This window comes from Propithecus coquereli, unplaced genomic scaffold (assembly GCF_000956105.1).
Source record: "Propithecus coquereli isolate 6110/MARCELLA unplaced genomic scaffold, Pcoq_1.0 Scaffold10, whole genome shotgun sequence".
NCBI lineage: Eukaryota > Metazoa > Chordata > Mammalia > Primates > Indriidae > Propithecus > Propithecus coquereli.
In genome coordinates this window covers 4,339,386-4,356,518 of record NW_012133858.1, presented here as the reverse complement: position 1 = coordinate 4,356,518, position 17,133 = coordinate 4,339,386, and the positions used below count along the sequence as shown (strand labels likewise).

At 50.1% G+C, this 17,133-nt stretch overlaps 1 protein-coding gene across 1 annotated transcript in view; it reads left to right on the top strand.

Annotated features, from left to right (window-relative positions):
- Window positions 1-317: 317 nt before the first annotated feature.
- The window catches only part of SEMA5B (sema domain, seven thrombospondin repeats (type 1 and type 1-like), transmembrane domain (TM) and short cytoplasmic domain, (semaphorin) 5B), a 124,659-nt gene continuing 107,843 nt past the window's right edge, over window positions 318-17,133 (top strand). Inside the window, exon 1 of the mRNA XM_012642452.1 lies at window positions 318-358. The gene's annotated coding sequence lies outside the window, so the exon portion shown is untranslated. The remainder of the gene's footprint in view (window positions 359-17,133) is intronic.

The window sequence follows — 17,133 nt, the reverse complement described above, 5'->3', positions numbered from 1 at the left end:
CTCCCCCACCGCCTCTCCCCTCCTCCTCCTGCTCCCTCCGTCCCCTCCTCCCTGCTCTCTCCAGCGCGCCGGGTCGGGAGCTGGTTGGAGCGCGGGGGTTGGTGCCAGAGCCCAGCTCCCCGGAGCCGGGCGAGTCGGCCGCGCGTCCAGCGGCTGCTGGGAGCCCGAGCGCTTCGGGCGCGGGCCCGGGTGGATACTGCACGGGAGCGCTGAGCCGAGGGCTGGGGCCCGTTCCTGCGCGGCCGCCCGGTTCCCAGACGGGCTATCAGCCCTTCTGGTTCGCCCCCGCCGCTCCGCGCCGCCAGGAGCCGGGAGCCGCCGGGAGCAGCCGGGAACTGGGCACCTGCGCAGCCCGGAGGTGAGTCCCGGGAGCCCCGGGCGCTTCCCCCGCGCTGACTGAGGCTGCAAGTTGAAAACTTCAGCAACTTGGGTGGGTAGAGGGATAGAGGCCCCGGGGCGGTGGCAAGTTGGAGCCAGGTGGGGAGGCTGCGGGCTGGAGCACAGAGGGTCCCCGGGCTTCCGCGCCGCCCGATGCTACCTCCGCTTGGGCGCCCTCGGCGCTGCCGCCTTCCCTCCGCCCGCCAGCTCCGGGTTCTGGTTGTACTGGGCCCTCCCCGGGCTGCGGTCGGCGCGTCTGGGCTGCAGCCTGGATGGAGACCGGGGCCTGGTCCTGGAGGAGGGGGACGGACCTTTGAAAGCCTGGGAGAGAGCGGGGCAGAGGCGCCGAGACTGGTGCGGACATGGAGGCTCCGAGAGAGCCGGCAAGTAAACGGGGTGGAGGGAGAGTGCGGGCGGCAAGGCGCGTGGGAACGCGTGGTCCGCCCGGAGTGTGAAATCTCCCGCTCGGGTACGTCCCCGCTCCGCCGCCGCCGCCTGCGGGGCCCCCACCCGGATTCTTCCCAGACCCCTCTCCAGGACACCCTTGCCCTCACAGGGTCCCGCGGAGCCCAAACTCTGCCCGCCAGGCCTGGAGCCCCGCGCTCCCGCCTCGGCCGGTGGAGAGGGGGGTTCCCGCGGCGGCGGGAACCGGGGACGCGAACGGCGATTTCCCGATTTATTTTTCTCATGGTAATTTGTCTTTGTGGTCTGGGCCGCCCATTCACTTTCCGCTCACGTCGTACGGGAGATCCAGCGCGGAGGGAGGGAGCGGGGGGCGCTCGGGCTCAGGGAGGGATGGAGACAGGAGAGGGGATCCGGGACCCGCGCGGGGCCGAAGCAAGTGCTCGCAGGACCGGCGGAGGAAGAAGGCGAGGCTCGAGCGGACCCGGCCACGCGGAACCGACTCCTTCGCCTATCGCAAACTTTAAACAGGAGGAGGACCACCTGCAGCGCCGTTCTTGCCCCCTCCTCATCTCCCCAACCCCGTGTCCAGTCCTCCGGTCAATCTGACCGCCCTGACGCGCCAGGCGGCAGTGGGCCCCGAGTTTGGATGGGGAGAGATGACCGCTGGACTCTACCCCCACCCCTGCGACCCACTCCAGGATGTGCTCCTTGCCGGCCGATAGAATTGGGATGGGGTGTTGAAAGCTTGCCTGTGTCTAGACCTCACAGTGACCCTACATTCTCTGGTCCTAGCCCCCATCTTTTTTCCTACAGCCCCTAGCGGATCCGACCTCATTCCACGTTTCTCAGGCACCCCCACCCGCCGCCCGCCCGACTTCGGCCTCGGTGCCTGTCTCCAGCGCCCTCCCTGCCTGCTTGCTCCCCCTGCTCCCCACTCCCACGTCCCCTCCTCACCTTTTAGCCTATTCTTAGCCTATTCATTCTTTCTCCTCACTCCCACCCCGCCTTTCATCTTGACATTCCCAAGTGGCCTCTCATCACCGTTTCTGAGCTGGGATAGATGACCTTGAGGAAGGGGTAAGAGAGGAACTTGAGCCTTAGAACTGGACCTCAGCTAATGAAAAGGGCAACAGTTAAGAAGCGTCTTGGAAAGAAACCGTGGGTACCCTGCCCCAAGTCTAGATTTCCAATGGAGGAAGGGGAATGAAATATCAAAAAGAGGGAGGGAGAAGTTGCCACTGGGTCACTCATAGGATGGTGAGACTGTTCTGGGCCTTCCTGGGAGTGGTGCCAGGCAGACCACTCAGAAGGGAGAGCTGCCTCTCTCTGGCTGTTCCAGCTTGGGAAAGATTTGGGTATGTGAGTGTGTAGGTGAGTGTGTGTGTGTGGCGGGGGGCAGCTCCTTTCTGCACATCAACAGCTACCACCACCAGTTTGGCAAGGACTGGCAGATCTTCCATCTCTTTTCTCATTCCAGTCAATGCCAGAGCTGATAGTAGCCACCATTATCACCATTGTAGGCGTCAAACACTGTTTAAGCACCTGCTGTGTGCAATTCACCATACTAAGTGCTGGTAGATACACAAAGAGGTACAGGGAGGAGCCCGTGCTCAGAGAGGTTGCTAAATTCGCCAGTTTGATCCCAAGATACTTGTGTATGTGTTTGTGAAGGGAGAACGTGGACAGGAAAATGCACAGGCAGAACAAGGCAACGAACTGCCAAATGATGACCAAGGGTTTAGATAAGGACTGGTTAAAGAAAGCCTGATGACTCAGGTGGGACAGAGACCTGGGTTGTTGACTCTGCCTTGAGAGAGGGGAGCCAGCATCCCCTTCCTCACCAGCTGTCTGTATAGGGAAGATGGGACAGCAGAAGGGATGGAGAGAAGGGACTCCCTTACTGCTTTTCCCAGAGCTAGACTAGGAAGACAAGAGAAGCCTCTTGTAGATTGCTGTCTCCTTATTGGGATTGGAGGAGCCCCAGAAACTACCTTGTCTCTCAAACCTCTTGGCTTGTTTGAAAGCCCCTCCCATTAGTCACTTCTTATTGAGGCCCAAAGCTGACCTTAGAGATCGTCCATGTCAGGGGAATCACAAACTCAAATGCCTACAGAGGGCAGGCAGATAACAATGTGTTGATTAGATAATTAGAGTGGCTCAGCCTGTGGACAATTGGGTGTTCAAAGTTAAATTGACCAAATGAAATGGTCCAAACAAAATCGATTTCTAGCCCTTAAGTAATCTGACCCTCTTTATCTATAGATTAAGAAGTTAAGATTCTAAGAAGTGATCTCACCTACTTTATATGTAAAGTTATTGTGTCTCTCTGTGCCTTGGAGATCCCTTGGAATATCCCACAGCCTGGTCCTACCTCTGACCTGCCAGACCCCTGGCTTGCCCTCACCCTCTGGGCCCAAGATTTTTCTGTGAGATGATAAGTTCTTTAAGGTCAGGGAGCCATCTTGTATTATAAAAATCTGAGGACTTCACATCCATTAATAGAAGGTTCCAAATACAGAGCCAAGACTGGATCTCAGGTCTTCTGTCCCTCTCCCCACTAGAAATCCAGTGGGACCAATTTTATTCTTTTTTTTTTTTTTTTGAGACAGGGTCTTACTCTGTCACCCAGGCTCAAGTGCAGTGGCACCATCATAGCTCACTGCAACCTTGAACTGGGCTCAAGCAATCCTCTTGGCTCAGCCTCCTGAGTAGCTGGGACTACAGGCATGTGCCACCACGTCTGGCCAATTTTATTCTTAATAAAAAAGAAAAAGTCCAGCCATGACTTTTTGTTTCCTGTAATGTAGCAAAGATATTGGATGAGAAAAGATAGGACACTCACATTGGATGTTCGCAGATCCCAAGGAACATCAAGAAAGCCCTGGCTGGGCACGGTGGCTCACGCCTATAATCCTAGCACTCTGGAAGGCTGAGGTGGGAGGATGGCTTGAGGTTGGGAGTTTGAGACCAATCTGTGCAAGAGACCCCGTCTCTACTAAAAATAGAAAAAATTAGTGGGGCACGGTGGCGTACACCTGTAGTTCCAGCTGTTTGGGAGGCTGAGCCAGGAGGATTGCTTGAGCCTAGGAGTTTGAGGTTGCAGTGAGCTATGATCATACCACTGCACTCTAGCCAGGGTGACAGACAGACTCTGTCTCAAAATAAGAAAAAAAAAAAGAAAAAAGGAAAGAAAGCCCTGAGCCCCGAGTGTGGGTCTAAAAAGAGGAAAGGGAACTCCACAAAAAGTAAAGGAATGGCAGATATTTAATGAAGATTAGCCTGACACGGTTACTGGATAGAGTATATGTATTTGGGAAGAAGATGCTATTGGGTACAATTATTTTGAACATTGACCATGATACCCCTGTCCTTAGTCATGGTCACTCTCCTATATCCCACAGGGAAAGTCAATAAGATGGCAACTCGGATCACTACCAATATGGCAACCAGTTCACTGCTTTCATTGAGGACTGAAGTGGTAGAAATGGACACAGAGGGCAAAAGGACAAGATCCCTGATGAGAAGTGCATGTGACCTTGTTATATTTCCTTAAAGGCCCCAGGGCTGAGTTCTGGTGCCCCACCACCCAGACCCTGCCAGTAGCCCAGTGTTCCCCACTATCATAACAAGCGTTGCCTCTGTTATTGCCTGGGTTCAGGGTAAATGAGACCGACAGTGGCAATAAACATACAATTTCATTATTTCCAAAGCACCTACTATGTGCCAGGCACTGTTCTAGGAGCTATGGATACAACAGCAAACAAGACACGTCTCTGACCTCCCCCGATGGAGGTGAACCAGCATGAGTCAAACACAATTATCAGTGTTGCTTCAACTTCTATGATGGAATTTATTCTATGTGTATGTGTGTGTGTTTCCCTGTGGGTTTTTCTGGATGACCTGACAGCTAATGTGGAGTTGTGCAAAGGACTTGGAGTCCAGGGCCCAGGGGGAGGGCTGAGAGGGCTAGGATTCCACCACCTTAGCTGTTCCAAGTCCCTCTCCATGCCTCAGATTCCTCACTTCTCAAGTGGGGCTGAACATCTGCCTTGTACTTGTGGTATAGACAGAGGCAAAGCCAGGCACCAGGAGATCTGGGGATGACAGCTCTTGGGAGAGAGTGTTATTTATACTTAGGGGTCTGAACCCCAGCGAGTCCTGAGGACTGTCCTTTGCCTCATCTAGTCACCTCAATCACTAGCCTGCCTTCATTCCTTGATGACATGCGTGTGCGTGTGTGCGTGCCTGTGTTGGAAATGGTTATTTCCGATGAATAAGTTTTCTTTACATTCTGATCTTTGCATTTGAGTTTAGCCATCGCTAAGTTGGTCTTAAATTTATGACAACACTTAAATAACTCGGTCTTAAATGTATGGCAAGAGGCCAAATCAAGTGTCTTGACTAATGGAGTTTCACTGCATTGATAGGACTGAGCCCTTCTTTTTTATAGCTTGCAGGGGCAACACCTGGAAGTTTCGCTGGCATAGTGCTGTACTTTTGCAAACCTCCCTCTCTGTGACTTTTGGTTTGATGACATCTGCCTTAGCTGTGGAGATGATTCTCTAATGGGTAATCTGGAAAGGAATGATTTTTGTATGTGCCATTCTCAATCTCAGATGGATCTCCTCCAAAACTTTCCTTCTGAAGAAATTTCCCTTATGACCAGCTTGAATGTTAGAAAGTGGCAGGGAGAAGTTCCAACTGGGAGCAGAGTTCTGAAAGGAAAGGGAAGGGAGGGTGCTGAATGTTCTGTGGCTCTGCCATGTCACTTCCCTTCCCTTCTGTTTTAGTGTTTTGCTTTAATGGGCATGAAAGAGCAAAACCAAACCTTGCAGAACACATTCTTTAATCCTGACTTGTGGGGGCTCACTATCGAGAAATTATTAGACTTGGTGGCTTCAGAGTAGAACAAAAAAAAAAAAGGAAGACGGTTTTCTGTCCAATTTGCTGCTGGGTAAAGTAGAGAAAGCAGGAGGGACCCCTGGGATGGACAGGGCTCTGGGGAGTTTGACCTTGTGCTCAGTTGGTCTACTTATCTTCCTCTACTGTCGGATTTGAAACAGGACAAGGATTCCACTGGGCTGTCCCTAGTACATGAAAGCTTTACAGGCAATGCTGTATGTGCTGAGTCCCACCATGACACTGCCCTCATCCATCTGTGCTTAGCAAGGATGACTTAATCAGACTTGCACATGGAACTCGTTTGAATCTGAAGCCTTGTCGATAGTATCAGAATATCTCTGCATTTGAACCAGGAATGTCTCTGGCTGGCATCATCTGTGACGGGAAAGGTTGGTACTTGGAGGATGGTTGGTAACCATCTGTTCTGCCAGTCCCCTGAGGGTCAAATTAGAAGAGACAGGTTTAAGTTTCTGAGGGAGGAGGCTGGGTTAGAAATGAGAGAGGAATCCCTGCTTGAGCACTTCTGCCAAATCCTTGGTTTCCTTGGCTGTAAAAGTGAGGTGTTCAGAAGGACCCTAAAGCCCTTTCTGGCCCTCAGACCACCTCAGTGGTTTGGAAGGGATATTGCAGATGTTTCCTGATTTTCCAGGAGTGGCTCATTCAGTTTTTTGTGGATTATTTGTGGGGAATGTTAGTCTCAGGCTAGTTTCCAGATGCCGTCCAGGGCCCCTGTTGGTAACCCATCTGCCTGCCAGTTGCTGCATCTTCAGAGAGTGCATTCACCTTTTCAGCCTGAGCCAAACATCAGTTGGAAGGTAAATGGGCTGTATATTGAGGCATATGTGCATGTATAAACGTGGATATATATATCCAGGTATAAACATAGATACACTGTGTTGCAACGCTGTGCATTATTCAGTCTGATCGTCAGATTACCTGCAACTCTGTTCCTTCTCCAGACTGCCCAGAGAGGAAACTGCAGGGAAATGGCTTGGAGGGTAGCAATTTAGGTCCATTTCCACTTGCCAGTCCCACTGGTCTACCTGAGTCGAAGCTCCCTCCCTACTGCCTCCTCATTGTCCTGGAGGCCCCCCAGGAGCCCCACCCACAAGAAGTACAAAAGAGCTGCAGTTGGCTCTTAATTATTCAGGAATGGATGGATCCAGTGTTTGAAGCACCCAACTCAGGCTTCTTCTTTCCCTTCTTTCTTCGGTGCCTTGAGTAACTCTATATCTGTAGTGAGAAGCTGAGGGAGATCTTATCATTTAATACAAACTTTTGTTTCTAGCAGCCAGTTCCCTCTGCTTCTCTTCCCTCAAGGCGCCTGGGGGAAACTAGGAGCCCTCCGAGAGGCCTCATCCACCCAAAGCCAGCTGCTTTTAAGGTTTACACATTGCTCTGTTGGTCGGTGTGTATTTCTGCCCAAAAGCAGGACAAAAGAGGAAAATACCACTAGCTCCTGCTTATGCAGGGTCAGGTCCCTGTAGATTTCCAAGGATGCTGGATTTCTTTCCTTCTCCTTTTTGTAGAGCCCGTACTTTCAGTTTATAGAGTCACCTGGTACTCTGGGTCAAGAGTCTAAGTATAGAGCAGTGTCTGTGTGGTAAAAGCTCCTAAACAGGCAGTTTAAGGAGCCCTTCTGTTAATGTCCCCCAAGGCTGAGAGTAATTTTCCTGCATAGACCAGGTGCCTTGGGGCACCTGCTCCCTTTCAACATCTCTCTAGCTTCCAGAGTGGGTCTTTCTTCACATACTTGGCCCAGGCTAGAGAGAAGGCTAACCATGAAACAGGGTGAGCAGCCTCAAGCGTACGTCTGTAATACAGGTAAAAGAGGCTTGGTCCAGCTCAGCCCCTAATTCACTGGTTCCCATAAGAATCACCTGCAGAGCCTTTAAAAAATTATATGACAGCCCCATCCTATATTTCAAATTGCTATAAAAATCTTATGTTTGATGAGCTTCTTTTCTTTTTTTCTTTTTTTTTTTTGAGCTTCTAATAGGCAGCCATGGTTGAGAGCCACTGACCTAAATCTTCTTTCCTGGACTCTGCCTGGCCTCACGCCAATGGCAGGCAGAACCTCTTAGCCCTCAGCCCTTTAAGACAGCCAGGTCCTTTCCAATCAGTACCAGCTACAGCTCCTGGCATTCAGATCATAGCTACTGTTTGTGTTCCTGTGTTCTGAATTTAATGACATTCTATTATAAGCTGATTGTGGGAGCTCCTGTCTGGTTACTTCTTTTTGGTCATTTTTTCTTAAAAAGCATTTATAAAAGTAATGCATGTTCATTCAACATTTTGGCATATTTCCTTCTAGATATGTATGTAAGAAAATTGTGATTGTACTATCTGTGCTGTTTTGTAACCAGCATTTTCATTTAACAACATATTGTGATAATTTCCCCATGTCCTAAGTGTTCTTCTGAAATGGGCTTCTTAATGGCTGCCTGGTATTCCATCATATGGATGTGCCATAATTTATTTAACGAACCCCCGGTGGTTGGACATTTAAATTGTAAAGCATTTTTCGCTAGTATAAATAATGCTGCAGTGAACATCCTTGTAACATAAATCTTGGTGCCTATCGATGATTATTTCCTCAGAACAGATTTCTAGAAGTAGAATACTTATGCTTCCTTCTAACATGAACTATTTAGACCATTTTTGACTGACTTTTTATAGCAATAAAAGGTTTTTGGATTCAAAGCTAAAATACCAAACTATTTCCACTGAACTCCTCTGAGACTGACTGCTTTGCGGTACCTGACTTAAGATCAGAATCCCTTGACCTAGCCTAGGTCCTAGGCTCCAACTCTAGGTCAATTTCACACAATGCTGCCTCGTTCCTTCAAATGAACTTGGAGTCTCTCCTGCCCTTGACCTCTAGCATCCTCAGTTTTTCCTTTCACCTTCTCAGACCTTTCCTTTTCACACCTCCAACCCTGAACTATCAGTGAATACAGCTCAGCGCCTTCAAGATATTGTCCTATAATATTATTAACAGCTGTTATTTATTGAGCTGTTACTACGTACCAGTCTCCTAAACTTTGCATATGCATTATCTCTTTTAATCCCCATGTGCCTTATGTACACATATTATTTTTCTCTCCACTTTCCCCATAAGGAAACTGAAACCTTGAGAAATGAAACAATACCTCCAAGGTCACACGGCTAATAAGTAGTAGAGCTGGGATTTAAACCCAAAGCCTACACACTTAACTCCTGCATATGCTATTCTCCATCCTCTTGGGATAACTCTTGGCTTGTTGTCAACAAGTTGTTCAAAGTGTTCCAACAACATCCCATGGATATATGCTGTGCCTTTCTCCAGCAGAAGAGGGGTACCTCTCAATATGCATGGCAAGAGAGGGGGTGCTATTCATCTACACCCCTTTTTCTTTTTTATTTCCTAAGCTATGTCCTCAGCCTCTTTCTACAAGTAACTCCTGCTAGAAAACATTTCTTGCCTCTTCATTGACAAGCTGCCAAGATCCCAGCATACCTTGCAAGCTGAACAGGTCCAAGTTATGACATATTCCTATTGCAGCTTCTCCAGCCAGTCTGAAGAATTTCCATGCTACTTTCCCAGTATAGATTATAAGGCTGTCAGAGAAGCATGCTACAGTAATGGTGGGGGATAGGTAGCCTGACTTCCGTTGGGAGTCAAATATTCCTTAAAGTGGATGATCAGATCTATTCTTGCATTCTTGCCTCTGTAGTGTTGCCATTGCTGAGAAGGTCAAGAAATTGGAACCAAAACTATCCTTCTGATTCGATTCTGACCATGCCCAAGAACTAGGTGGTGATGTGACAGACGATCAGATGAAAGAGGCCACATCAGGCTAGTGTTAATAATAGCCAAGGAAAGAAATGACATGCCCAGAGACCTGCCTTAGACTGTAGGAAGTCTGATTTGGAGAAGTATGATTGTATGATTAGGGATTCCAAAAGGGAAGATGGTTTGTGGCAGGTGAGATTCTGCAAGATGAAGCTTCACATTTTTATTCACAACTTGGATGAAACTGGAGTCAGCGAGCTTAATCAAATTTGTTGATGACAAGGCCATGATAGGCAGCTCCTATAAAAGACAGAATAAAGATTCAAAAATGATCTCAACAAACTGGAATGCTGAGTTTAAACTAACAAGATGAAATTTAACAGCGGCAGATGGAAAGTCCCATTTAGATTGCAGAAATTAATTACGCAAGTTCATGAGAGGGTTGGGGGTGGGGGCAGACCTGATTTGGCTGAGATCCCGAGAAAAAGATCTGAGGGGTTTAATTGTGCACAGCCTTTATCAGAGCCAACAAGGTGATTGGGTCGCTCAAAACAACACCATCTTAAATGCCTCTAAGAGAAATACAGGTTCTACATTGCATTCTCCCTAGTCATTCTGTGCTCATTTCTGAACACGGATTTTAGAGAGACCCTGACCAACTCAAGTGTGCTCAGTGGTTGGGGTCCAGCATCAAGAGGGGTTTGGGAAACCCAACCACAAATGGTCTGGTGAAAGGATCTCTGTTTAGAAAGGGAGAAAACACTGAGGGTCACAGTGATCAACCACAGAGGAAGCAGGACTTCCTGTAGAAGAGAACTAAGCTCAGCAGCCTGGGAGAACTAGAAGAGCCCAGAGTGGAAAGTACAGGGACCTTGATTTTCTAGAATGAGCATCTTCCCAACCAGATGGGTTCTAGTGGAGTAAACTTCTGTTGCATCACTGGCTGGCAGTCCTGCTGCCTAGTTTTTAGGGGACTCCTGTCCCAGAGACAGATGATCAACCCAGCAGTGTACCTTTCTCTCTATGTGGCTCTGAGGCTGGAACACCCACTTCCCTTCCTGATTTCTCCAGAGCAGTGGTCCCTCAAAGCAAGGTACCTTCTCAAAGCAAGGTCCCTGACTTGCAGCATCAGCAGCACCCAGAGCTTGGCAGGAATGCAACAATTCTTGGGCTGTACCCCAGACCCACTAAGTCAGCAACTCCTGGGGTGGAGCCCAGCAACCTGTGCTTTAAAAAGCCCTGCAGGTCATTTTGTTGCATGCTGTAGTTTGAGACACTGCTTTGGACCACGCTAGGGCATTCCTTCTGTTGCTGGATGCTTGTGGTGCTTATCTGAAACTCAATCCACAACCCTTTACTAGGGAAGCAGTGGAGAGGATGAGCATGGGCTTGAGAATGAGATAGACTTGGGTTCAAACCCAGCTTGCTGTTTTTTGGTTGTGCGTTTTGTATAAGTTCCTTTCCCTCTCTGGTGTTTTATTTATTTATTTTATTATTATTTTTTTTAACCATAAGATGATGAGAAGGACTAGATTAAAGGAGGATTAAATGAGCTCATGTAGATGGTCATTATTAGAATCAGGTCAGCCTGGGAAGTATAGTTGGCTCTTGGTATCTGTGGCTTCCACATCCATGGATTCAACCAACCATGGATTGAACATGTTCAGGGAAAAAATGTGTCTGTACCGAACAAGTACAGACTTTTTTCTCTTGTCATTATTCCCTAAACAATACCATATAACAACTATTTACATAACATTTACATTGTGTTAGATGTTATAAGTAATCTAGAGATGATTGAAAGTAAGCAGGAGGATGTGTGTAGGTTATATGCAAATACCACACCGTTTTATGTAAGGTACTTGTGCATCCGTGGACTTTGGTATCTGCAGGAGGTCCTGGAATTAATCCCCCACAGATACGAAGGGATGACTGTGTCTTCTTATTGTCATCACGGTTGCCTCTCCTACAGCTTTCTGTCTTCCCCGTGAGCTCTCCTTGAGCCTTCAAAGAGAGTTCTGGGTGTAGGCTCCTTGGATCCCCTCACAGCACACAGCAATGTGGGGGCTCGCTGGAGTTAGGGATCAGATAACACTTGGGCTGCCAGCTCCATGCCTCCCGATGGAGAGCCAGGGCAGCTGTCCCTCCCACCCCTCATCCTCCTGGGAGCACGAGCTTCATCCCTCCAGTGGACCTGGGTCTCGCCAAACCTGATCTTCTGAGGCCTGTGAGTCTTGACTTCCTGCCCTCAGCATGCAGTTTAATCTGCTAAAGCCATCAGTCGAAAGTGTTGGAGCCCAAGCATCTCATGGTAGCCTCAAACTTTCAGTAGTAGGAAGCCTGAGTTGCTGGTGTCAAGCCAGGCAGGAATGTGAGTGGACCCTTCTTGGAGGTGCAGGTCGCCTGAGTGACCTGTACAAGTCCCTGCTGAGTGGTCAGCAGGTGGAGTCTTGAGTTCCTCGGAGACAGAGAGCTCATGTCCCCACAGGGTGGCCCATTGGATTTTTTGGGCAACACTGCCCATAGAAAGTTCCTGTGTTTCTCTGAAGTCTATTTCTCTTCCTACGGGTTCTATTATAGCTCTTCTCCTTGTGGCTGTTCGGGGCCACGGCTTTTCAGACGTTGGAAGCCAGTCAGCCTCCCACCTCCTCCCCATTTCCATTAGTCCTCTGATTTGTTTCTCATCTCTGGCACCGGACTCTGAAGATCTTCCTACTTGTCTCAAGTCAATGTCACCAGGACTAAATCCGGCCCTCCAGGTGAGGCCTGACCAGCACACCCCTATGGGTGCAGGTGTCACACCTTCTAATAACATAGCCTCGACTCTGAACTGGCTGTTTTTAGCAGCCACAGTGCTGCTAATCTCTACTGGGCCTACAACTAACCAATACCCCCAGGTCTCTTTAACATAAACGATTACTCAGTCCCATCTTCCCAATTTTGTCTTTGTGCTTATATTAGTTTACTAGGGCTGCCATAACAAAGGACCACAAACTAGGTGGCTTAAACAACAGATGCGTATTGTCTTGCAGTCCTGGAGAAGTCTGAGATCAAGATGTTGGCAGGATTGGTTCCTTCTGAGGGCTGTGAGAGAGAATCTGTTCCATGCCCTGCCCTAGCAGAGGTGGGTAGCCGGCAGTCTGTGGTGTCCCTTGGTTTACAGAAGCATCGACATAATTTCTGCCTTCATCTTTGCATGCTGTTCTCTCTGTGTACATTTCTGTCTCCAAATTTTCGCTTTTATAAAGACACCAGTCCTATTGGTTGGGGCCCACCCTCCTCCAGAATGACCCCATTTAATTACATCTGCAACAATCCCATTTCGAAATAAGGTCACATTTTGAGGTATTGGGGGTTAAAACTTCAATATATGAGTTTTGGGGGTTCATAGGTCATCCCCTAATAGTGCTATATGGCCTTTTGGTCTCCTGTTTGGAACATTACATTTTTCCCTAATTTATTTTATCTTAAGTTCAGTCCATCTCTGCAGCTGATTAAGATATTTCGGATCCTGTCTCTGTCATCCAGTATATCTGCTATTGCTCCCAGCTTCAAGTGCTTCTTGTATATCGATCCAAAGAATTGATCCGAGGTCGAATGGGGTGGTATGGGTTGGAGCTCTACAGCACACCCTTGGACGCTTCCCTGCAAGGGGCTGTGATCCACTGCTAAGTACTGAACCTGCTCTGTGTCCCACTAATTCTACTGCTTTTTGGTTTCCTCTCTCTAGCTTGTACACAGCGACTTCATGAAGAGCTTGTCAGATGTTTCACTCAAGATCAGCTCCATGGCAAGCGTCATTTCCCTTGTCTACCACCATGGTGACCCTGTCAGTGGAGGAGAGGAGCTTTGCCTGGCAGGATTTGTCCCCGAACTATCTGCCCATGACCCCGGCTGCTTTTCTCTAGTGCACCCCACCCTTCCTTTAGAGTCTCTGCAGGAATCTTCTCAGGTGACACGAGTTCACCTCTCTGTGGTTTGCAAAAACCACCTCAGACCTTTTTCTAGAAGTGAGGCCTCCCAGCCCCCCTGGTGCATGCCAGGATCTTGTCAGGGTTCCTTCGAGATCCCCACAGCTGTGCTGGGCCTTATTTGCATGTTCCCTGTTCCTGATGCCTGTCCTGGCCAAGTGGCTTGAACTCATTCAGAGCAGCTGGAGCCTCTTTTGCAGGCCTCTCACCAGCCTCCGGCTTGGCCCAAAGCTCTGCTCCTCTTTCCTTCCTGTGGGATCCCACAAGCAGGAGACAGCTGTAGGGCACATCTGAGGACACCCCCTTCACACCCCTTCAGCATCCTTTACCCCTCCAGCTCCTCTCTTTCCCCTGCAGTCTTTCTTTCTCTCCTTTCTGTTCTTGCTCCTGCCTCTGTGGGGTGAGCACCTAAGTGAAGGTGAGGTGTGTGCTTCAAGGGGCTGCACTGGGACAGGGAGGGTGCTGGACGTGAAGGCCTCAGATGCTCCCTGGAGGAGTCAGGCTTGGCAGGCAGCCTGGGTGGCAGGAGAAGCCTGGAGCCACACAGACCTGGGTTTGAACCCTTGCCCTGCCATTTAGTGTTTGGGTGGCTTTGTGCATATTATTTCTCTTCTCTGAGGCTTGGTTTCCTCATCTATGAACTGGTCATAGTACCAACCTCAGAGAGTTGTCGTGGGAATTGAATGAAATGAGTTCCTTTCTGTAAAGCAGGTCACCTGGAAAAGTGCCTTGGGACCCCAAGGTGCCAAACGAAGCCGTCCCTCCGCAGAGTGCACTAGTGAGCTGGAGCCCGACTGTGGCAGGATGAGGAGGAGGTGGCGTCATGGACCTGGCCCAGCAGGAGGGTGAAGGCCAGGACCATGGAGGCCACTGGAGTGGAGGAGTGTCTGAGAGAGATGGGGAAGGGAACAGTCCGGGGCTCTGGGCAGTTCCCAGAGGGGGCGGGTGTGGGGAGGTTTCCTGGGTTATGAGAGCTCGCATCGTAGCAGGCCATTTAGCAAGCTGTATATATTTTAGGTCGAGAAAGCCCTAAGAGTGCCCCCATTTTACAGCTGGGGTGAGTGAGACACACTGAGATGAGGAAGTATTAGATAACCAGTAATCCCAGGCTCCCAAGCCATGTGGCCTGCTGCCTCCCAGCTCTCTCCTCTGTCTGCCTGCTGTGGCTTTTCATTCCCCTGTTCCTTTCATTCATCACGTCGCCTCCATCCCTGGCTCCATCCTGCAGGACCCTGCATTGGAAACAGTCCTCACACCATCTCCTTGGGTCAGGGTGGGGGCTCAAGGCTCTGCCCATCTCTAAGACACCTCTCAAGGCACCTTCCCTGAAGCCCTGACTCACTTCCAGGTCTCCACTTCCCCCCGGATCTGTAGAGGGACGGCTGTAAGTGAGGTGACAGCTGATGGATGGCAGCTCAGACATGGCATTTCTGGAGATCTTAGGATTGGGGTGGAGGGGTGCAGGAGGAAGAGGAGGGGGGAAGGTCGTGGGCTCCTCCTCTTGGCTCCCGCAGCTGCAGACCTCTGTGTAAGATGAGAGGAGGTGAGACCCTCCTCTTGGCAAGATGGCTGCCTCACCTAATTAACTCATGGTTTTAATTACACTTCACATGTCCTGCTGGGAGAGAGGGTTGTTCGGAGATTATCACACTGGGCTAAATGTCTGCAGCGGTTTCCACTTCAGAAACACCTGACCTTGAAAGGGCAGGACCGGGGAGGAGGGCTGCACACCTGGGGCCTGGGTGGGGTAGGCGGCGCCCTGCCCTCCCTGACTGGGAGTGAAGCCCTCTGCTGGCAGCTGGGTGCTGTGGCCTCATCCAGGGGCTCTGTTAGAGGAAAATGGGGTGTGGGGGAGCACACGGGGAGGGAGCATAGGCAGCTCTAGGGAGAAGGCATGGGAGCCTGGGCGAATGCCTCCAGCCCCAAGGATTAATTCTGGTGGGATCTGCTTTGTATTCTTGAATAGTAACAACTGCCATGTGTGAGGACCTACTGGGCTGGTCTCTCATTTAAATGCTCAGAAAGGCCTGCAAGGGAGAGATGATTCCCCAGTTTACCCATGAGGAAAAGACCTCAGAGAGGTTAAGAAACTTGCCTAACATCCCACAACTATGTAGAGGTAGAGGCAGGATTTGAACCCAGGCCACAGTGATGCCAAAGTGTGCTCTTCCCACTGACAGTGGCCTCTCCCGGTGGCTGGAGCCTGGCTGCAGGCTCCTGTAGAGCAGCGTGCCAGGGAATGTGTGTGGTGATGGGAGGTTGGAAACCACGGGGCTCAAGCATTTCCAGGATGCAGTGTTTTTCTGCAGGGATGTTGCTCAGAAGCACTGTTGCTGGGGGCCCCAGAGAGGGTTTCTCTGGGTCATTTTATGTCCTGTAGAGGTGATGGGAAGCCACCCTATCCTTCTGCTGTAGGAAGTGCTTTCTCAGCCAGCACAGCTGTGGCTTCCACCCCCTACCTCCCAGCCCTGTACTGGTTCCCAGGCTGTCCCTCTTCTCTCAGTGCCATCCTGAGCCCTCTAGTGACTACACCAAGGCCTGTACCTCTGTCAGGAGCTTGTGTCCTGGACACCCTTTCTGAGCCTCCACGATGCAGGCATTAACCTTGAGCTTGCAGTGAACTGCAGACTCAAAGGGCTTGGGAGCACCTGCGGTAACATCTAGCACAGGAAGAGGTGCTGGGATGAGGAGGCTAAGTGGCTCTGGAGTTCGGGCCAGGTGGGACTGTGAATTTGGCTTCATGGCCAAGCTGGTCCTTCTTGTTGAGTGACGATGGACATGGATGGAAGATGGGTACCTCCTGGTGTGACAAGGTCACTGCCATTCTCAGGGTTTTGAAGAGACAGCCTGTGAGCTTCTAATGTTCTCATTATCTGGTGATAAGGTTTACATTTCAAGTGATAGGTGAGAAACCAGGGTTACCTGGCCTCGATCGAGTGGGGATGTTGACATGTGAGTAAATGGCAGCATTTCTGTATGAGGATTCCTTCAGCCTCCAGCACCCCTGCCTCCACCCCGTGTGGGTCCACATTCAGCAGGGAAGAGCCAGAGCAGGACAGAGAGGGCTGGCAGCTGGCGTTGGTACCCAGGACCAGGGCCAGCCTGTGGTGTTACCTGCTTGGAGCCCTGGGCTCTAACAGCCCTCAGCCAGCCGAGTGCCCCATATGGCCCTTCTTGTTCACAGACTTGACCCCTGGAGCTGCCCTCCCATTTCTCTAGATCCACATCGGACTGATCTAATTTCCAATATCCACTGTTTATCATTTTTTTTGACACATATTGACTTGAGCACCCGCCACGTACCAGGACTGTGCTGGATGCCGGAGCGATGGGATGAGTATGGATGAGTATAGCTCTTGCCTTCTGGGAGCTGACATGTCCTGGGAGAGGCGAGAAGTAGGGTACCCCCCACTGCAGCTGCCAGGCTCCTGGCCTTGCCCACTCCCCTGGCCCCTGGGCTGCAAGGCTGGGCTGCTCACCTGTTCATTATAGTCCCAGGTAATTCACCTTCACCTGCCCTGGGCTAAATGATGATGATGATATTGACAGAAACCACTTTTTAATGGAGTGCTTGACTGTTGTTGAAGAACATTCACATCCTTATTTACTTCTCTCAGCAACCACAACTTCCCCTTACTGAACTCCATGCCAGACACTGTTCTAATGCATTATGTACATTATCTCATTTAATTCTTACTGTTA